The 23211-nt window shown below is 45.0% G+C and overlaps 1 long non-coding RNA gene across 2 annotated transcripts in view; it reads right to left on the bottom strand.

The window, feature by feature from the left end:
* The window catches only part of LOC113993022, an 84099-nt gene extending 61484 nt beyond the window's left edge, over positions 1-22615 (bottom strand). The window contains exons 1-2 of one of the 2 annotated variants that reach the window (XR_003542454.2): positions 22209-22615; positions 10055-10150 (exon numbers count right to left, since the gene is read on the bottom strand). This is a non-coding gene — a long non-coding RNA (uncharacterized LOC113993022). Of the gene's footprint in view, positions 1-10054; positions 10151-21574; positions 21829-22208 lie in introns of those variants that run through there. The other variant, XR_005566690.1, reaches the window with a different exon arrangement.
* Between the last annotated feature and the right edge of the window lie 596 nt (positions 22616-23211).

Raw genomic sequence — 23211 nt, 5'->3', positions numbered from 1 at the left:
TCCCCAGGCACCAGGAGCTCTTCCCTTTCTCACCAGGAAATGCCAGGAGTCAGCTAACCAGGACTGCCTGAATATGTTTTGCCCTTGCTGTGCATATATGTGAATACTCCCACCTTTCCCCCCAAAAATGCAGGCACATCCCCAGCAGTGACCTGGGACCTGTAAATCCCTCTGTGTGCAGGGAGTGTCCATCCCTGCAGCACAGACGACATCAAATGCCTGCGATCCTTCAGGTCAGGAATGTCTTCCCTGGGGCACCTTCTGTCTGTGGGGTGAGGTATTCCTGTGAGGAATACTGCCCTGGCCTTACCTGCTCTTGCCCTAAGTATGGAGGGAGCCACCAGCATTCCAAAGCCCAGGAACCACAACACACACGTGTGCCCTTACAGTGGGAGTAGTTGCTATGCATGTAGCTGGTTTGCTTGAACATACATTGCAATACAAAGTCTTCCTCCGTTATTTCTTAAGTCAAAACAGAAGCAAGTTGTTCTTCCAAGACTTCCTTGCTGTCACTAAATCTACTTGCACATCTTGGAGTGGGAGCAGCATGGGCAGGGAGATGATGCAATGCTGCTTGAGAAGAGCTCCCCTCGCGTGCAGCAGAGGGAGGAGAAGGTGGGAAAGAAGCCAGGAACCAAAACCTCATGTGAATGCCAAAACCAGCCTGCAGCAAACACTTCCTTTTTTTTTGCTCAAGTATTCACTGTACTTACTAAAATTTTAGGCTAGCCAAGTTTGCACCCATCCAAGAAAGTCCTGAGAATGGATATAAAAATGCCACTGGCAGCGAGGGCACAGCTTGTTCACACAATGAACAACTTTTCTCAAGGAACATCCATGAAAACTACAGTCCCTAAGGACACCAAAAAAATGGGCCTTCCAGAAGTTTCTACCTGAAATTTCCATATTGATTAGTCTTTAAAAATTTACTCTGGCACAGACTGAGAGTACAATAAGAGAAAATTCTTGTATTTGGAGAGGACATTACATGGAAACGTGCAGACTTGCTATCTGAAATGAGAAATAGCTACCTCAGCAAGCAAATGGCGATCTGTGCAGCCTCTGCTCAGCTACAAATCTAAACAACAACAAGTCAAAATTGATAGCAGCAACAGGAAGCTTTCTGTATTGGACACTGACACCACAGGGCCTTTTGGGGGAACGGCATGGGGTGTCAGACAGCTCAGGCAGTCACTCATTTTTAGATTATTCAGTTTGTAGCACTCATTCATCAGGATTTCATCTAATGTCTTGCTAAACCAAAATATCTGAATTCAGGTGCTTCTGTAGAAAATGTGGATAAACTCGGAAGGAGTGGCCCTCATGGCAAGTGTGCCTTTTGAAGAGCTGTAGTACAGGAAGCACTTCCTGAGCAGGCCAGTGCAGTTCAAGTGTGATGCCAGGGTCATTATTCCAAGTTTTTACCAAAACATCCTGGATCAGTGCAGACACAGAAAATGACAAACCTCTCTCAGGAAGGCCTGATGGAGGTCACAGCCCCTTGGTTTTTGTGTTATCTACCACTGTTCTCTTCTGTTCCACGCAAAGTTTTGGATGCCATAACTGCTATAACAGTTTCAACTAAGTTTCAGATGGGTTTTGTATTTTAAAACAGAAAATAGGCATAATTGGATGTAAGACCCAGTATTCTCTAATATACTTTAACTGAACTTAACAGAGCTGGAATTTCACCTTTCTTTCAATTAGATGAGCAGTACTGATGTTAGATCTATACTGGAGACCTGCAGCCAAGGAGAGACAGGACTGCCCCAAACTCCCAGTGTCTCAGGAGAGGACACACACAGGGAAACTGCAATGTTCACATTTTCTTTCCTTGGCCACCAACCTCCCATTACATCTGTTCTTTACTAAAAATGCACCACAGGAAATCTCAGGAGAATAAAGACTGATACTGAGAAGAGATCCCCAGCTCAGCCCAATGACCAGTTACTTATATTTTACATGGCAGAGTTCAAAGTGCTGCCAGCACAAGGGTGTTGGTTTGCAGGAGCTGGGAATTAAAAATAGCAGTATAGAAAGTGAATGCTTTTTGTCCCCTTTTCTTTATGCTTAATTTTTCTTCTCTAAATGTACTTTGCACATTGTAAGGTAGGTATAATATGTGTGGGAGGGATTGTTGAGGTTGCCATGGTTTCTCATTTTTAATGAGCTTTGAGACTTCATAATCTAACCAAATACATTAATAATTACTACATCCCTTTTTTCTCCCTTCCTCCCTCCCTCCAGAGCACTCAAAAAATTACTGGTGGTAAAAATAAAACTAGTGATTTGAAAGACAATAAAACATCAAAGTAGAAGCCCACCCTCAAGGAGTCGGCAAACAAAAGCTTAGGAAGTAACAGGAGAAAATTACCCCCATGAGTCAGGGATCTGTTCCATGCCCTGTGTCTCTCCTAACATCTGAAGTCAGCACGGTATTTAGTTCAGTTGGGTGCAAAATTCCCCAAAACACTTGGAAAAGCAAGGCCCATCTGCCACCAGGAGCTGGTGCCCCACCGCAGGCTGGTTGTCCCGACTCTGGTGCTGTTTGCCAACTCTGCTCCATGAGTAAGGAGGCACTGAAATGCTCAGAAGTTCGTGGGCAGCCGCCTCCCCCAAACACACAATTTCAGTGCTTACAGCCTGGATTTGGCAAAGCGAGGGAACAACTGTCTGCCTTTAAACCCCAGAATCTTATTGGGACAACTCATGCACTTACAGGCAGGGCCTTTTTTGACTAATTCATTGACTCAAAGTAAACAAGCCTCAAGAGGCAGAAGCAGCACTCATTTAGGAAACAAACAAACAAACCAATCGATTTCCTCAATGAAGTGTTTTGCTTTTACACTACTGGATCAAGTAAACAGAGATAAGTAAGATTAAATAAAGCACTAAGTGTACAGCCAAGAGAAAAGTGCTTAATGTTTAAGAACCATCCTAACACTTTTGCACAAGAGCTGCTGAAGCTGTTTCCTGTCCCATCACTTTTGATGCCTCCCAAGGCTGATGAAATAGGTCAAGGTGTAGAACGAATTTGGCCCCAGATCTGTGAACAATCCCTTGTCCCAGACACGTTAGCAAAGGGATTTATTACTTGCTGCAACTGTTCACCTTACTTGGGGCAGTGGGGTGGAACAGAAACCCTTCCCTTCAATTTGAGGGCAGATCAGATATAAGTACCCAATTTTTATATAAGAGAAGGTAATTTTGGCCTGTAAGAAACGAGCAGTTGAACCCTCAGTGCTTACCCAGCCCAGCCAGCCAAGCAGCTGAGCCACTGCAAGGACAGGGGATGAAAGCTCTGAGGGCTCCCTGTGGAAATCCCAACACATGCTGTCCTAGCACCCTGCAAGGCACTTGTTTGAGTAACCATCTCACTTCAGAGATGGCTGTACACATAAAGACAGTAAAGCACAATAAGGTAAGAGAATCACTTAATGTTACATGGAAAATCTGTACCAGAGAGGGACACAAGATCAGCTCCCAGATTCTGGAGACTTCTCAGTCGTGGTACTCTATCCAGAGACCAGTCCTCTCTGAGAGGACAAAACAGGGAACCAGCAAAACCTCTGGGTAGGGCAGGCAATTGAAACCCTGCTGTGATGGTAGAGATGAGAGGAGCCCTACCAAGAAGTGCAATTTGGCAGAAATTTGGAGTTAAAAAATAAACTACTTCTGCAGTATGAATCATCGTGAACTTCAACATCGTGAAACAAACTTCTGGTGCCAGCTTCCTGCATGAAGTGTTTGAGGACTCAGACAGTCCAGCAGTGCTTTCTTCCTGACAAACTCTTACAGAATGAAAGAAAATTGCCATCTGAAAATTTCCATCCCACGTTGTACCATGAATCAGAAATTGCTGCTTTCTCCTGGAAAGGTCATTCCCGTTTCACTCGGGAGTTTGCAGGGAAGCAGCTCCATGGAGCAGAGCTTTGCTAGAACACGGTGTCACATCCCCACTGCCATCTGCCCCCGCCATCCCTGTGCCTGCATGAAAGAGGAGACTCTCCCTGGTCCCTGTGCAGGACACAGCAGAGCCTGACTGACCTACAGCACAGCCTGTGCCCTGCACGACCAGGGAATCCAGTGCCACTACTGAACAGGTTATTGAGAGGTTCCCCTCCCTCCCTCCCAGCATTTGCTTATATCCTTTCCAAACCATAATCACCCTAATACTCTTCCTGCCACGTGGCTTTCCCACCAATAATATTAAAAAGACTGTAGAGGATACAAAAATATTTGTGTGTTTGGTTTTTTTTAAATAATGTATCCACGTGCATAGACTCAAATGTTAAGGAAAAATCAACCTGATCTGAGGTGATTCTTTGGACACATGACAAATGCAAAATAGGAAAACCTGAGATGAGCAACAAAAAAATTAGAGAGTTGTTATATTGCATATCCTTCCCAACATGATTTTGGATATCATCTGTGATTTTTTTTAAAAATTATATCTTGTGCTTCAATATATGAAAAGTACTTTTAAATCCACAAGACTAAAACATCAGCAGAAGTAATTCCAACTGGGATTGTCCTTGAAGAGAAGATGCTTCCTCACAGCCCCTGTAGGTAACAGATCTTGGCATCTTTTTGCAGCCAGTGGTGACACAAAGTGGAAATTCTTCCTTCACAAGCTCTTACAGCATTTCCTGTGCCAAGTCTGCCACAGGACTGTTTGTTCTCCTCCTTTCTCCATTATACACAAGAAGGAGCCCACATGGGGAATCTTAACAGCAGCGAGCCCAGGATCCACTTCAGTAATTCAACTTTTAGCTATTCTTCATTCTGCATAGCTGTAATAGCTTTTTCATTTGATATTGCTTCATTAAAGGTCATTTTTCTGTGACATTTGCATAACTAGTTCTCTAATTATACTGCTCACCATATGAGAAGCTTTTTCAGGAACAGTTCTTTCTCCCTTGCAAGGAGAAAAAATTTAATTACAGAGTGGAAGCTTTAAATAATGGTTACATAAAAAATACTTCCATGAATCTCTTTCGGTTTAGGCTTTGAATTCTGAAAGGTCAGGCTCTTATAAGGTCTGTAGTTTAAAAAGAGATCATGACTTAATTATAGATCATCATTGCATACTTTAAATTTGTGTTAGTGGACATTGTTCCTTGTCCTTTGTCACAAATGTTGAGTTTTGAAGACAACTAGAGATTGCCGGCCAGAGCAACAGAACCCCCATCCCTCCAGGCTGGGCCCTGAACCCCGACATTTTCAGCAGAGTCAAATTAACACCAAAACAAGGTCTGGAAGTGAACGCTCGAGAGCTCATTAATGAGAGGTTGACAGTGGCTGCAATCACCTGTATGGCCACACTGTTGTTCCTGAGGAGGGAAGTATTTGCATTTGTCTGTACTGAGATACAAAACTGTGGTTTTAAATTTGCTTCCTCGAAGCTGGTATGAGTCTGTTCAACTTCCCTGAGTGCTGGATGTGTTGGAAATCCCAGCCCCAGAGGAGACAGGTTCATTTTAGCCGGTCAGGACACCTGCTGACAGGATCCCAAACCTTCCCTTCACACATCCAGCACACAGCCTGCAGCTCTGTGACTGGGGAAGCCAACATTTGTGTTCCCCTCATTCACATTTTAACTTCTTCATTCATAAATGCATTAGAAAACTTTCTAATCTCATCTATCACTTTCTTAGAGCCCAAACTAAATTACAATTGGCCCTTCCACCAGCCAAATCCACCTTAGATTTAAGGATTTCCTCTTCATTTCCGCAGGACGCTTGGGTCTTTCAAAAACATTATGTTAGCAAAGGAAATGTCCCATGTTTTGTCTTACTGGTCATCCATATGCTGCTAAAAATAACATCTCTTCATCTTTCCAAGGCTCCTGCATAATCTTTAATCTTTTTCTACTATATGTCTATCATATTCCTCTAGCCTCTCTAATTTTAATGCAGTACACAGTCAATACTGGAAGGTGGGTTGGATATCAAGTACGTGAAGTCCAGAAATTCAATCGACAAAGAAGATGCACCAAAGTCTTTCTCACCTGAATCACAGTGTGTTTGGAATACAGTGCTCAGAAAAGAGCTTAATCAACTGTCTGTTAACACAGTTACCCAACCAGAAAATTCTCCTGTGTTCATTCAATGAAAGTCCCCACAAGTTGGATTTGTCCCCCACAAGCTCAGACATCGCACTCTTACCTCCAAACCCAGCGGGGAGCTGCACACAACAGGCCCACAGGAGCAGCAGGTGGGTCTGCAAAACACAGCAGAGCAGCTGCAGGCAGGGAAATAAGGCTCCTCAAGGCCAGGCTGAGCACACTGAGGAAGCAGGAGGGCCATGGCAGAGGGGGGCACTGCACTCACAGGGGTCATGCTGACCCAGTTGGTGTTATTTGCTGTTCCTGCCCAGTACTGGGGAGCTTTGGGGCTGGGTGGCCTTCAGGAAACCTGCCAGGATGACGTGCCTGGAATCCCTTACACCTAGGAAGGCAACCTGGCCCACAACCTTTCTGCTTTTCCTGCTTCACAGTGATTTCAGTTCCTCCTTGTTTTAACCCCCAAAACAGTTTTGTTTTCAACCAATCCACATACCATTTGGAGCACCCAAAGGCATTAGAAGCAGAAAAGCTGTTCTGCAAAGGTGATAAAATACATGTGAGAGCTCAACATGTATTTTCTGCTCAGTGTCTCCCAGTTTACTTTTTCCCTTCATATTTGTACATCTCCAGAAAGGCAGAGTGTGGATTAATAAAATATCTTGATTGTGCAATGGCATCTCTGAAGAATCATTTAGGCTGTACAGCAAGGCAAAAATAATCAATTTCTCCTTTTCACTTCTTTTTCCTCTACAAAATCACCTAAGCCTTTTTTTTCTTTTCTTATATATTAATTTAAATGTGAATCGTTTCCTATCAACTTTTGCTGATCAGCCTGAACAAATCTCTTGAGTACCTCGTTAGATACTCCCCCATTAGCCTGTAGTCTGACTGGGATCTCACTCCTGTGCTGAGCAGCCAAGGGCAGGAATGGTCTGGGAGTGTCTGACAGAGCCTCCTCCTCCTGCAGATGTGCAGGGCACCAGCTGGGCTGCTCACCATTCACCACCAGAGTCTTAAATGCAGATCTCTGAGATCTTTCTAATTAATCTTCAAACCACATTGCTTCACAACTTTAAAAATACTTCCTTTATGTTCTTAAAATTTAGAGTTAAAGACCTGAGCCACAGTGTCTAAGCTAGAACAACTCTATTAACTTTAGCTTACATCCCCCCGTTATTCTTATTTTTCTAGATGAGAGTTTTGATTTTGATTTTGAATTAGGTAGCAGTGGATAATCACACTATGCTGAGGTAAGAAACCATTGCTTTTTCCTCAAAGAAATGCTGGGGAAATTGGGAAATCAATTTGGATAGACAGACTGCAGAGAAGGGTACACGGAACCAGAGCCACAGTTCCTCAAAAGGTCTAAGAAAATGCAATGGGAAAGACGAGCAGTTTTTTCTCTTTGACAATGAGTATCTTAACATTGTACATTATGAGGTTGAATTGATTTTGTTATTGAACAAGTAGAGCAGTTCATAAACAATTTATACCAAATCCAAGCACGGCTTTCAAATGCACATTTCCCTGGTTCTGAGCAGTCAGGAACAGCACATCCACAATCAGCTGTGATTACATTCAGATTTCTGCCTCGTACAGTGACATTTGTGTTATTTCTTTTTCTATCAAATCCCTTTTTTGATTCAATGTTTGATTGCAAGCCCCAGTGTACCCAAGGTACCGATGTCTCCTGCAGTACCCACTGTTCTCTCGCATTTGCAGCGCAGTGGTTTAATGCAAACCTGTGCTATTGTCCAGCAGCCCACAGACGTTCCCCATGGCTGTGCCCGCTGGGAAAAACCCTCCTGGCTGGGCTGCTGACACCACCTGCACCAGGGACACCTGCCAGGCTCAGCGTGGGGCCTGGGAAAAGGTCTCTGGGGTGGCACCGATGCCAACTGTCCCGCAGAACACCTCCCAGCGTGGCTGGGGTGCTGCCAGGGACTGCAACAGGTTTGTTCAAGGGCAGTGAAAGCAGAGATTCCCTGGACTTCCATCACCAGCCAAGCCGAAGCTGGCCAAAGCCCACGGCTGAGTGAGGAGGTAGAGCAGCTGTTCGGGATGTGCCCAGAGACAACATCCCCCAGGGAAATGCACAGCACAGGGACCTGCAGGAGCCAGCGGGACCCTCGGCTGCAGCTCGGTGTCACCGGCTGTGCTGCAGGGCCAGCCTGAGGCTCTGGGATGGAGGGACAGTTCTGGGATGCAGGGCCAGCCTGAGGCTCTGGGATGCAGGGCCAGTTCTGGGATGCAGGGCCAGCCTGAGGTTCTGGGATGCAGGGCCAGTTCTGGGATGCAGGGCCAGCCTGAGGCTCTGTGGTGCAGGGACAGTTCTGGGATGGAGGGCCAGCCTGAGGCTCTGGGATGCAGGGCCAGTTCTGGGATGCAGGGCCAGCCTGAGGCTCTGGGATGCAGGGCCAGTTCTGGGATGAGGCTCTGGGATACAGGGCCAGTTCTGGGATGCAGGGCCAGTTCTGGGATGCAGGGCCAGCCTGAGGCTCTGGGATGCCAGCCTGAGGCTCTGGGATGCCTTCTGATGGGGCCAGTCTGGGATGCAGGGCCAGTTCTGGGATGCAGGGCCAGCCAGGGCCAGTTCTGGGATGCAGGGCTCTCTGGGATGCAGGGCCAGTGCAGGGACAGCCCCAGCTCAGCTGCAGTGCAGCACAGAGGGAGCCTCTGGGATGGGCAGCTGGGATGCAGGGCCAGCCTGAGGCTCTGGGATACAGGGCAGTTCTGGGATGCAGGGCCAGTTCTGGGATGCAGGGCCAGCCTGAGGCTCTGGGATGCAGGGCCAGCCTGAGGCTCTGGGATGCAGGGCCAGTTCTGGGATGCAGGGCCAGCCCGAGGCTCTGTGGTGCAGGGACAGCCCCAGCTCAGCTGCAGTGCAGCACAGAGGGAGCCTGGGGGGCAGCTCAGGTGGGCAGGAGAAGCAGTGAATCCTCCAGGAGCACACGGATTGAGTAGGAAAGAGTTCCCTGATGACACTCTTGCTTTGACCAAGGAACAGGAACAGGCTGGTGAAACAGCTATTTTTGTGGATGTTTAGGGTGCATCTTCACATGACACAAAAAAGTCACCTCAAAGTCACCTCAGTTTCATGTGTAAGAAGAAAGAGCTTGTCCACAGAAACACAAGTGAAATTATCAATTTGCTGTACACATTTAAGCATGTTTATAAACTGAAATGTCACAATTAGACACCTCTGTGGCAGAAGGAGAGACAGTGGTGGTTTGGGTTTTTTTTCTAAAGAGATAAAAAAATAGGACTTCAATAAAAATAAAATCCACTGACTTTCATAAAAGACAAAATAAAGGTCATGGAAAAGGTTTTAAGTCTTCTCGGGAATAAGAAGTTAGTCCTGTTCTCAGACAGAAAGATAATCAGTGGCAGGCCTGGTCTGTTCAAAATCTTTCTTGCTCAAGAAGTTTTATTTCCCCTTTTTTTCTGCTTACAGTAGGAGCCACTGAAAATTTAGGAAGTATTTCAAATATTTTCCACTTTACTGCAATTCAAAATAGAGGAGTGGAAAATACCCCCACAAAGAGTTTACAGTGGCTGAGGAGTGACAAACAAGCCACGTGTACTCACAGGAACACAAATTACTTCATCTCCTGTTAAATTTTAATCTCATCTACAACTGTGCTAATTGTAAGTTCACATGAATTTTCAGCTTTCCATGTCCCAAAATCATGTATGACTTTACACATTCATGAGGAAAGGGCAGGAAATAGGCAAAATATTACCAAAATTTAGGACGACACTGATGGTTTTCTTCTTGTTAACCAGATCAGTTTTAGAAGACTCAGCTCCAAACTTATTCCCTTCACTATTGGGGCATTTCTTAGAAGCTTTAAGGAGAGTTTGAAAAAGGTTTTGAAAAGAACATGGCTCTGAGCCCACTAAAGCTATGAAAAATTGTCTATTTTAATTTTGTAGATGTGACTCAAGTCCTTAAAAAAAGCACAAAGGTGGAAAAAGGATCTCTACCTTTCCCCTGGACTTCAGGAAAGAATCTTGGATCTGGAACAGATGAAACTGCGTTGTGCTTCTCTACATATTCTCTTTACTGATTATTTTCTTATCCTAAGAAGAAATGCAATTAGTTAGACACTGAGCCATACGATGGAACAAATTTTAATTGACAGAGGAAAACAAAAAGATTAAAAAGAACAATTAATTTCTTCTTTATTGCTCCAGAATCTGTAATAATTTGCACTCAAGCAAACAGTAATATCTTTCATCTGGAAAACATTCCAGGGTAATACTTCTGTGGTTTCTTCTTTTGTTTGCAGATATTCAGTGGCTTGTTAAGATCATGATTAGATCATGACACCTCTAATTCTTTGGACGGTGATTCATCAAACCTCACAGTTGCTACCCAGACACATGGTCTGGCCTACAGAGTGAGTGAGAGAGTAAGAGCTGTTTTCCAGTAGCACTAGGTTTGCACCTAGTGCAAATATTTAACAACCCGTTTCCTTTTTGCTCTGTTAAACAACAACAATTGCTCATTTCACTTCTTTTCAGAAAGGTATTCAGAGCTCTAATGCATTTGTAACCTGCTGAGATCAACCCCCCTGCCGGGAAGCGCAGCGCTGTGTAACTGCCCTGCTGGGGTGCAGCTCCTGGCTGTGAGAGCAAGCACAGGGGGTGAGCAGAGAGCAGCTCCAACCAGCAGCTGCCCACTTGTGCTGGGAGCCTGGAAACCGCGGGAGGATCACACCTGAGGATCAGGTGTGAGAGGATCAGCCTCTCACACACGAACAGGGCATCAGCTTTCTTTCAAATTCAACCTTGAAATCTAATAACAACCCCTTCCTAGGAAAGAATTCTCCAAGGCTCCTGCCACCCCCACTCCCAGCGTGGCTCAGCCTGGAAGCTCTCCTTCCTGACAGTGGCACAGAGAGCAGCTCTCACCTGCCTGCCGGACACGGGGCACAGGGACAGCAGCTCCACAGCAGCCCCACTGAAAACAAGGACTATGGACTTTGGAAATTGTCGCTATCGCTTCTCTCAGCATAGGCCAAAATATTTAAATCAGGTCTGATGGCCAATTTCATTATGTGGGACGGGCCAACTTCCACATGTTCACGAGTTCTCTTTTGCCTCGTGTTCTCCAAGCCAGGGCTGCAGACGAGGACAAGGCTCAGGGTAGAATCCTGCTGGATATGAGGCTCTGTTCCCTCTGGTAGCATGCCTGAAAGCTCTACAGCACTGTGACACTCAGTCTGTACCACCAGGAAATCCCAGGAGACAGGAGAGGATACAAGGGAGGTGAAGGCTGAGCTTCTCTACAGCTTTCTGCAACAGGTTAACACATCTTAGTGCCTTAGTGCCTCTCATGCCCATGAAAACTGCCAATCCTGAACTTTCTTCAGTATGGAGGGCTTGTCTACACAGGGAAACAACTGCAGAATAAGCTAGGGCATAGATTGAAGCACTAGTATGTATTCTGGTCTCATCTCTGATTCATAAAAGCACACAGAAAGCCCTAGTTGCTACTAAATAGCTTTTTCAATATGCCTTAATGTACCTTTCAGAGATGCATCCTGCACGTTGAGAGGACTTGTTTAAAGCACAAGAGAGTTCCCTCAGTTTGGAGGCAGCGTGTCTGTGTGAGGGCTGGCATAGTTTGGGATAAGTTAATAAATAAGGATTGCCACCTTTTGCCAAGGCATCCCAGACATTAACACCGAGCAGCAAAGCAGTGCTGGTACCAAACTGCACAGTTGTCATAACAACAACCACACGGCACGGCCCGGAGCTGAGTGAGCCACAGGATTCTGAAGAGAGACAGAAATCAATTAAACCAAGGGATTCAGGACCTCTGGGCTGCTTTGGCCACAGGTCCTTGGAATGGGATTCTCAGTATCTATCCTAAGCTAAATAGACACAAACATCATATGAAAACATGGCAAAAACTATGGACATCTCCTTTTTTAACCCAGGATCTTTCCAGCACATGCTACTGCCAGGCTGTCTGCAGCACCTGGATGGACCAACACTGCTTGTTTGCTTGTGCATTCACAGTTCAGACGCTCACAGCTGAGCTCTCCCCTGCAAAATACTTGTGCTGTGCTCTGCTCAGGTGGAAGGATACATGCCAAGAGCAAACACTATCTGTTCTCACCAGGGTAAGAGTCTGGACTTGCAAATCTCTAATTTTCCTTTTTTTTCTCCAAAAGCTCAGTCTAGAAACTTATCGCCACTTAAGGAGAGAACTGAAAGACTGAGTCACTTTTTTTGTTCTCTGAAAACTTGAATTTTGCAATCAGTTTAAAGCAATTCAAAATCCTGTCCTCAATTCCACTGCAAATACATTTTTTGCAAAACCATCAAAAATGTAACAAATGCAGGTCACAAATTCCACAAGACCACAATAAAATTAGCAGATTTTCAAGAGAAACTGGTGGTAGAAAATACTTTGAAGAAGCCCATGACTTATCTGTGGAACAAGTTGCTGTCAATTACTATTGAGGTTACAAACTCAGTGGAATTCCAAGAAGGAAATCTTGTGGGAGTGAGGCAATACAAAATATTGCAAAGTGGATAAAATCTTTGGGGTTTAGAGCTGTAGCACACCACTAATAGCTCATTTATGGCAAATACTTGACTTCTAGGGAGTCGAGTATCCCTAAAACTTGTAAATCCTGACAGCAACCTTGCAACCACAGGCTGCCACAAGCCAGGTTAGGTATGCTCACATCGCTCCTATTTGGGGATGTAGCCTGACCTTAATCACACATTTCCAAATAAAGAAATAAAAAGTTCTGGGGAGTAGCAGTTCTGATGAGCAGACAGAAGTGATCAGCTCCACCTGAGTCCTGCAGCATGCAGATTGAGAAAAACAGCTCACTAATAAAAGGAGAAAACAGCAACAGTCATCTATTTTCACTCACAGCTTACAAAAAGCACAGATCCTGTAAGTGCCCGTTAATGGTGTTATCAGCATATTAATCAAGCTATCCCCTCAGGACTAGTTAGGGTCTGAAAGGGAAAAAATAACTGCAAACTTTTAGTAATTTCACCAAACAAGAGCTGAATACTGAGGGTTAATGGGAAATCATTTACTAACCACTATTATTCTCAGGGATAGCACGTTCTAAAATTATGGGTCCTTATGGAATAGTATTTTCCGTAATAACCAATCAGCTGGTCTAGAATATATTTTATAGCAGCATCCTCCCAAAGGCATTTGCCAGGGGAAACATTCCAACTGTCTGTATTACATTTGAAATAATGATAATACCGTCTCCTTGGCAGGGATACAAATGGACATGGGGTTTTTCCTGTGTTCCCTCCATTTCTTCCACTGGAGCTGACATAAATGTAGGTCTTCCACCACCTGAACTACTGCTGTTATATTATTTATGTTTTAATGAGTACAGCCTCACAGGCCAACAGCAGGAATGGAAAGCATGAGGATCTGGCTATTTAGTGTACACCAGCCAAGTTAGCATCAACTGAACTAAGAGAAAACCACAAATACAGCGAGGAACAGCAGGACTCCAGCAACTTTGTACTGGGTCAAGAAGAAATATTTCCAGAAGTAGCAACACTATCAACATCAGGCAGTGTATTTTAGTAACACTTTTCCATGTGCTTCACTGTTTGAATTCAATTCCTCGATTCAGACATGGGTTCTATCAGTGAAACATCATTGAAATGGCGAGAGAGTTGCCCCATGAAACATTAACCCATGGCTGTGTTTCAGGCTGGCACAGACACTCCTGGTGCTGGGCCACCAGGGCACTCCAACATTTGGGGCTGTGGCTGCTCCCCCACGGGACAGCTGGGTCACAGCCACGGGACCCCACAGGGGCCAGACCCGCCCGTGCTGGGAACTGGCTGGGGCAGAGCTGGGGCTTCTGGGATACCTGTGCTTGGATCCATCTTCATTCAGCCGTAACTACAGACTGTGCTGTGAGGAATTCAACAGCTGAACAGAGAACAGAGGGACATGGAACTGATGAGAGCCCTTCTCACCCTTCCTTGGTGCTGCAGCTTACACAAGAGCAAGGCAGGCAGTGAGGAAAGGGCAGGTTTTCAGAATTACAGCAGGAGTTCAGAGACTAAATTCTCTTCCCACACATCTTCAGGAGCCCTTTTGCTCCCAGTACCAATTCTCTGCACATTCCAAAGAAGTATTTCCTCCTATCAAGCCCCCTTGGGACTCCTACTTGTAGGAAAAGCACAGTAGCCCCGAACTCAACAACCTTCCTGGTATTTCCCCCTCTAACTTATTTCTATCCCATTATCTGCTCTACAGAGCTTTTTCCCACCACAAACACCTCTCCCCCCGCAGTGGAAGGAAGGACAGGGACACTCATATTTACTTGCAGTCTGAAAATGGAGGGTTTGTCACAGCGTGAGAATTCCCAGCACCCAAAATGGATCAGTTCCATTGTTCATTCAAACTAACACAGGTGAACTTTCCTTGGCGTGTGAAAATGCCAACCCTGGGCAGCAGAGAGAGCAACGTGGTCAGAATCATCCCCCAGCACACGCACAACACCCCGGAGTTCTACTGCTTCAGTAACAAGTGGGAGGGGGAGGAGAAACAGCAGCAGCACAAGTTTCTTATCAGAACAAATCCTCCTGCAATGAGAGAAAAATTAGAGCTTTGCATTCACACCAGTCTGTGGTGGCTTGAGTGTATCCATGGTAACCCCCATCCTTCAGAAATTCCAGTGTGCATCTACAGGCTGATTCTGCTTCTACATTCCACTGCCACACGGGCAGAACTGAGAGCACTGGAGTGTCAGCTCCATTAATCTGCTTCTACTTCAGCTCCACAAGTGCATTAGGAAGCAGAAAAGCTCCCTCACATCCACCCTTTAACCCAAATTCTCCAACATGCTGCTGGAATTTCTGGATTACTCTGGTCTTTGACAACAGTATTTATTGTCCTGCACCAGAAGGATGAGCCCTGCAGGATTCTGAACAGTTTGAATGCATTGTTGAGCACCATTTATTAACGTCTGACTGATACATAAACTTTTGACTATATCAAAAAGGATGAAAATGATTTTGTTGTATCAATACCATTTTTTAAAATTCTTAGCAAGAATATGGTATAGAGCGTTTTCTCTGGAAATTTGACAGATTTAATAACTTTTGTAACCCTGATTTAATCAAAGGCTTCTTAAAGAAAGATTTTTAATGCGGACCTGAAAAAGAAAATCACATTGGCATTTTGATTTCTCTATAACAAACTGAAGGTTCCTGCTAACTTGGCTTGTGATTCTTAGATAATTTTCCTGATTGCTTTCAGCAGCATATCAGCACACTAAACTCAGAGTGAAAACCAATATCTGAAACAACTGCCTGTGAAAATTCCGATGCTTCAATTCCTCAGTGAGCAGGGCTGGGGCAGAGTTCCACTGAACAGTACAGCGGGATTCCATCACAGTGTCATTCCGACTGCCAGTAATGGTGGAGGCAGCAGAGGGAAGGATTCCTGGCTCTGAGGGCCCCGAGCCCTGTGCTGCCCCTTGTCCCCTGACACAGCCTGGCCGCTGTGCCGAGGGCAGCGTTCAGCCCCGCTGTGCCCAGGGCCGGGGCTGCCCGTGCAGCAGCAGCGCCCACCGCCCGCTCACACCCACTGTGCCCCTGCTCCTCGCCTCACCTGGCACGGCTCTGCTCATTGCAAACAGCAAAGCAGATGAATTCGGGGTTAAAGCCAACAAACAGAAATCCAACCCCCAAAATCAATCCACGGTGGATAAGGAGTTGTTGTTCTTTAAGGAACTCATTTTCTCTCAGCTTTGTTTTTGTGCTGCTCTTTATAATTCAAATTCAGTGTGGTGCCAGAAAATGGCAGGCACATCCTTGGAACAACGCATGCAAGATGGGGCTATTTTTATCAATAAAACATTTCCAGTGATATCTTTGGCAGCACTGGGGCAGCAGCCTCCTGGAACCAGGTAAAACCAAGGGAAACTTCCCCTCAGTCTCATTTTGGCACCTTTGAAATCTCATTTATGTTGCCTTTTCTGGTGAAAACAGATGGAGTTAATTGCTGCTTTTTAGTTACCATATGAGCAAAAAAAGCTAAATTACCTTCAGAAGGAGTCCTGCATGTATGCAGAGAGCTAGCATGAGCTCTCTGCAGAATACAAATGGAACTTGCTGAGCAACATTTGAATTTTTGTATTGTATTTAATTCAAATGCCTAAAATTTGGAAGAAGCTTTTCTTGGGAGGACTTTTGTTCAGTGAGGAAATCAGAGTTTTGCTATTTACACAAATGCCAGTCATTTTCCAAAGCCATCCCTCTCAGCTCTAGAGCCTGACTGCCACAGCAGTTACATCTAAAGCAGCTTTCTTTTCACCTGACATGCTCCTACAACATATACAGACACTCACAGAATGCAAGATGGGAAGCTTTTTCTATTTACATTTGCAAAAGAAAAAAATAGACAAAAGCTTCTTCTGCTTGGAAGAACAAAAAAGAAATCTTAGTAATCCTAAAGAAACTAGAGAAGCTGTAAAATTCTCCATTGCCCTCCTCGTGTGTCCCCTTGATAAGGACTCGCACAAAAAGATAAGAACAGGTGAATATTACTGATTCAGTAAAGGGTTTATTTAATATCTCACCTGCAAAGTCACAGCATCTGTGTTTCTGTTCAGAAAAGTACTGAGTTAGTTTTGCCTTTCTTCACCTCTTCATTAAAACTCTAAATATCACCATCGTGCCCAGAACACTGGGAAGTCAAGGCTTAGACATGAGAATGCTTTTGTCTTTCAAAGTTGCATTAAAAGTAAGAGTAACAGCGAAAGGCAAACTAAGAGAATATGAAAGAAAACAGAATAGAAGAATTCAGAAGTTTTGGAAATGTATTTTAACTACAGAGATTGCAGATAAGGTACATGCAGGGCAGACTCGGGAGATTTCAGTGAAAACCTGACAGGTTTTCAGGTTGCTCAGGCTCGCTGTGCAGAAGGCAGTAAATATCTCATGGTGATTTTACCTGGAGTCAGGTCTTTCGGGTTAGTAAATACCACCACTGAGTTCACCCAGCCCGAGGAGAAGCCAGACAAAGTCCATTCACATGACCCGTCCCACGGGCTGTAACAAGTGCCAGTCAGAGCGCAGGGCTGTGACCCCGACACCCCCCCAGCTTGTCCTCACATGGGGGCAAACATTAATCCACAATTCCCCAGAGTTTGTTTACAGGTTAAGTCAACGGTATCCTTCTGCCAGGTCAGGAGCCCAAACTGAAGATCCACACCTAATCATCTGCTGTCAGTTCATCCTGAAACAATAGTTTTACAGAGGGAAATGAAGAACCCAGGTAAAAGCTTGGTGGCACAGTGGTAAACAGCCTGTCCCTGCTGCAGCTCCCCTCTGGAATTTACAGACCTGAGATCTACGTTATATTGGCTCTAGGCTTTAAGAATATTCATTCTTCAAACCTTCTCCCCACGAGGCATAATTTTGTTTCCTTCTAAAACATGACAGACTGGTCAGGGGAAAAGGCAGGATGTTGAGCACGTGCTGGTACCCCAGATAAGGCAGCCCGGACATTTGGAGTCAAGAAGGAATTTCTCCCCCCTCCAAAGACTGGTTGTACTTTCTTGTTTTTCCAGGAGGAAAGCTGCATGGGAGCAATAGGGTTCATTCATAGCTTTGAAGCTATTTGTGATGACTCAGTGCAAATATCTACCTTGGAACACTAATAAATCCCAATAAACACTTGCCAAACCATTCATATGTAGAAACACAGTTAAAAACAATCAAAGAAAAGATAGCAAAAATTAAAATGTTTCACATTCTGTTTGAAAAGATGAAAAGGTGAAATGAGATGAAAATGCTTTTGCTTCTACCCTGCAGACATCTAGATTGGATTTTATCATCCTTGGGGGGCCAATTGGGCATTTGTACAGTCATTTTCTTCTCTACTGAAACCTTCTGGAATAATCTCAGAGAGGGACTGTTGCCTTGCTGGGGGCGGTGAAATTTCATTCATATTCTCCTGTAAACAACTTAACAGCAAATTACCAGTGCATTTCCTTCCCACCAAATCACCTTAGCAACCCCTGCAAAACAGCTCCAAGGGAACTCGGGATCTCATGGAGACCTGCAAAGCCTCCAAAGGAAAAACACCACCTTTGGTAAAACAACAACAGATGCTTTTTATTTTGCTACTTGGAACCTTATAACCCCTCCAAGCCACAGACTTAGGTTTTGAGAAGCAACTGGTTCAATGTAAAGGTGCAAACATTCCCTTCCAAAGCAAAACCCTCTGCCCAGGACACGGTGCTGCCATCGGCCCTGCCCAACACAGCTTTAGACTGAGCCAGGTCAGTGATGGCAACACTGGTCAAACATCACCAGCAGGAACATTCCTGTCTTAGCTCCTGGGGGGACTCTGCTCACACATCTGGTAGAAGAGCAGCATTTTTTGCTTGAGAGAAACTGAGTCTGAACTGGACTCAAATCAATGTTTTTCAGAACTTCTCATGGATTGGGAATGCTAAGAATATTCAGCAGGAAGAACATACCTGTGCATACTTGCTTCCTGGCTTCTCAGTGAGATGTACACTTTTCCCAATTCCCTGTAACTAATGGATCCCAGATTCTCTTTTCTCCTTTTTTCCCTTCACTATCAGTTTGAGGAATTCTTGACTATTTTGCCAGAGCTCAACCCTGGCTGCAGCTGATGGTTGCCATTCCATAGCCACCAATTTCAGCCAGTGCCTGGCTGAGGTTAACAGGTATCCGTATCAAGCAGCTGAAATTCTCAAAATGTCAAAGTTGTTTCATAGGGTTTTTAAAGAACCCAAGTCCTGTGGCATTGTTAGCCACTCCCTTTCCTGACATATTCAAGATCAACCCTGACTGTTTCTAACTGCAATTTTCCTCTATTACATATTCTCCAGGAATCTCACAGGCGAAACCCAAGAGGGGCTGCTCAGTGCAGGGCATGGAAGCCAGACCCTCACACACCTCTCTCAACCTCGGGCAACAAGGCTGCCTTACATTTAACAACTTGCACAGAAACACTGCATTTCCACCAGAATATTCCAGCCTGGAGTACTCAGACAGCTGCTCCTAGCAACATGTGATCGAACATTAGCCCTCAGGTGCGTGTCGCTTGCCGTGGTGAGGGGACACCAGTTTAGATCCCAAACACGGCACTGACCAGGCTGCTGGCTCGGGTGTCCATCCCAGCCAGAGCCCCGACATCTCACCTCTCAGCAGAGGCTGCCTGTCTGCCACAGCAAGAGTTCTGTGGTAGGATTTTTAACTCAGACTGAAGCAAATCATGCTTTTAACTTTGAAAATCCTTTGTCAGCGAGGCAGCTGCACCACCAGAATACAACTCCAGGTTTGGCTTTTTGATCATGATTTTCTCAGCTCCTCTGGATAAAGGCAATGAAATCTGCTGGCCATGTCAAAACCACTATGGCCAACTTTGTAATGAAACTATTCACTGCCCATGCTTTGAGAACCTTGAATATTCTTGAACTATATGTAATGGGAGATAAGGAAGTGTTTCATTCACCTCTCAAATGGGATTCCAGGAAGGTGCATTTATGGAAAGCTAAAAAGAGCTGCAGTAATTCCACATGAGACCATGCTCTACCCGAACACACATCCATTTGCTGTAAGGTTATGCACAACCTGCTTTGAAAAGATGAGGTAGAGCAGCCTAATAAATCCATTTCAATCACAGATCTAACTCAAAGCCTGTTCTGCCCAGTTCTGAGCAGCACTTTGAAGTCATAGGGATGAAAGGGTGCTCAGTGTCTGACAGCCCGAGGGCTCTGGCACAAATGAACAAAACATGGACTCCTCACTGAGGGCTGGTGCCTCCTGGAGGGATCCCCAGCTTTAAGGAAAAGGTCTCCTGCCCATTCCTTCTGTCTTGTGCTCGGGTATGCAATGCTGCTGAAAAGACATTCTGAATCTGGATAACAATAGATCAGATCAAGGATGGGTAAAACAGGCTTAAGAACAGAGTAAACTAAGCTTAGGAAAAAATGTATCTACAAGAACATGGAAAATATGCTACATTAAAAAACTGTCCACAATTTCATTTCCAAGGCCACAAGACACCCAATAGCACTCAGTAACTACTAATTTCTACCAGCACAGGCCAGAAGAATCAGGTTAACAATTCTCACAACCGTTTATGGAGCTGTCAGCCTAAACAATGGCTTTTTTAGTATCTCACCATCAAACCGGAATAACAGATCAGCTTTTCCCTCAAGATGTAAAAGCCTCAACAGGAGACGATTTAACTCACCCAAGATCACTGATGCTCAGCAGATTACTAGTGAGATTTGCAAGTCTTTAGGTAGCCATGAGCACCTTTCCTTCAGCACATATTTCCTTACTCAACCACAGGCACAAAGCTGAAAATAATAATCAGCATGGTCAGCTCAGGCACACATGAGCCAGTGTCCCTCTGCACCCTGCATTTGCTGGGCCAGTCCCTGCTTCATTCCAGCTGCTGAGCACGGTATTGTTGGGGTTCTGAATAGTGACAGGGACAGACCTCTCTGTGAATAAATACGCATTTCTTGTGAGTCAAAACTACCAAAGGGCTTCGCTTCCCTCCCCCATCTTCTTTTCCCTAAATTCTGGAATGCAGAAACACATCATAATTACCCCAAAAGCAGCAGAGGGAACACAGCAAGGAGGAAGTTGGTCTCTCCATAATTCTATTCCTTTGCTTTTTGATCGTGATCCAATGAATGATTGTTTCCACAAAGACTCCCTGTTATCAGTGCGCAGTTCAAGCCTTCCCAGAGAAGTATTCAGATTGTATGCAGGCATTCATACTTAAGGGATAAAGTCTTTGCCATTCACTTTAGAACCCCTGCATAAACATTCTGTAATTGTATTCCTTTCTAAGCAGTGAGGTTTTGAGAGGTGGTAATTTGCTTCTAGTAATTAAATGATATTAAATAGAATAATATAACAGCTCATGATCCAGCACAGCTTTTACATTTTGCCTAGTTTCACATATTGCTTGGTGGAATAACTCAGAAGATTAATGTAAAAAATGCAAAGAACGTGAAGTTCTGAAGTATTGCATGATATGACTGTGCACCTTCCTGACTACCTGCAGCCACGAACACTGGGAAAAAATTGGTAGAGACACGCAGATTTCATAGAATCATAGACTATCCGCCCCTGCCCCTAAAAAGCCCAAATTTCTCACAATTACTAGGAAGAATCAGCTATTTCCTGGAGTTCCTTCTTTCTAAAATAATTAGAAACCACGGTCTTTCAAGAAAGCTTGATCCTTTTATATTACTTCTGCTGTTGATGTGTTCAAGTTAAATGCTTTTTCTCCAATTGGAACAGAGCTAAAACTACATTTGTCACAGGATTATTTTGAATAACATATAAATAGACTTTCTTGAGTTGGCCAGCATCTGGTAAAAGCTTTTCATCAAGCAAACAGCGGCAGCACTTCAGGTAACCCCCAATATGATGAATCCAACAGAGGTGTTCACAACCAGGCAGAGGACACACAGGACTTTCGTTTACCTGAAGGGGAGTGTTGTCCCTCACAGCTCATCTGCTTTTTGCGGCAGTTCAGAGGCAGCTGTGGGAGATGGCGTGCTTTGCTCTGTAGCAGCACACAGCCTGAAACCCAGGGTGCTTGTAGAGGGGCAGAGGAGTGGGCAGCCATGGTTGTGTGGGGTGAGCTCCACAGGCTGTGGGTGCAGGTCCGGCCGTGGCAGCTGAGGGTGATTTACACCATGGTGTCCCCTCAGGCCTGGCCGCCATGTTTGCTCCCCTCAGGCCTGGCCGCCATGTTTGCTCCCCTCAGGCCCGGCCGCCATGTTTGCTCCCCTCAGCGCCCGCGCGCCCGCCCCGCGCCCAACCTTCCCCATGCTCCAAAGCGAATCCCAGAGCTGTTTCTGACCATTAAAAATGTCACCACAGAGCATGAAGTGTTGCTAAGGGCTGACCCGCTGTTCATCTGTGTCTCAACTGTGTGGTACCTGTCAGAGCCAGCCAGACCCGGCCAGTATCCAACAAGTCACCAACACCGAGCTGAATAAACGTCATTAATGCACCTCAGCTTCCCGGTGCCATCTAGATACTGCAAAATAAATTTCATAGACCAAGATCATTGTTTTGTTACATTGCCATCTAAAAATCTATTTGGACTTACCTCTGGCGGTTAAAACTTTCCTCCTCAAGACTGGTAAATGACAAACAGTGTCGTTTACATCTGTTTACTCTGATAAATTTGCACTGCCAAGCAGCTACCTTGCATTAATTACATCTAGCAATAGCTGTTCCTCAGACAGATCTGGCTGTTCAGTGAGGGGACTCAGATTTCCGTGGCCACGTCCTCAGCTCCCCGTGCGGGACCTGCTCGGTGTCGCCCTGTCTGCAGCCACGAGGCCCAGGATGACGCTCACGGCCTTCCGTCCACGGAGGGCAAGGTGACACGGGAACGAACTGCAGCATAAACAGTGCTGGTGCATGAATGTACTCTACTAATGACTGCACAGAAAAGTAGAGCCTGCACAATCTGGAAGTGCTAACTGCTCTTCACACGACATGTAATTTCCATTTTTTATTAAGCAGGTCTTCTCACACTTTTCCTCATTAGTTCACCACATGATTATTGATTTTATTGCTGCAAGCTTATCCTAATTATACCAAAACAAATGTTTCAGGTATCAGGGACTGTTGGAGTAACCATTTTCTCCAGTCTGTTTCCTTTACCCCTTCCCACAACCGTGTTCCAGAATTTGCTTTCTGCAATTCTATGCTGGGAGAACACAATGTACTTTACAAAACGTAAAGCATTTCATACTTTTCAAAATGTAAAGCAAATAGATGATGCATTAAATTTAATGACTGACTTTGTGCTTTCATTTTACTCTTCTTTTACTTTAATTGAAACTCTAATGGAAAGTACTCGGTACAAAATCAAAGTGTTTGGTGGGTACCTTTCTCAGGAACTTGCAGCACAGCTCCATGTCCCACCTCCTGCTTACAAAGAGTTCTGCAAAGACCTTAGAACAGCTTTCTCTGCACTTACCACTACCAGTGACATTACTATCAGTGATCCAAATATCTCACATGTTAACATAGACTCTCACAGGGCTGCTGTGCAGGAGAGCTCTGTGCAGAACAAGCCTGAATAAACCACCTTCCTCTGC

The sequence above is a fragment of the Pipra filicauda genome, unplaced genomic scaffold (genome assembly GCF_003945595.2).
Source record: "Pipra filicauda isolate LSUMZ 115617 unplaced genomic scaffold, ASM394559v2 scaffold78_size3787270_pilon, whole genome shotgun sequence".
In the NCBI taxonomy this organism is placed as follows: domain Eukaryota; kingdom Metazoa; phylum Chordata; class Aves; order Passeriformes; family Pipridae; genus Pipra; species Pipra filicauda.
The sequence above is the reverse complement of the archived record's forward strand: the minus strand, read 5'-3'. Positions and strand labels throughout refer to the sequence as shown.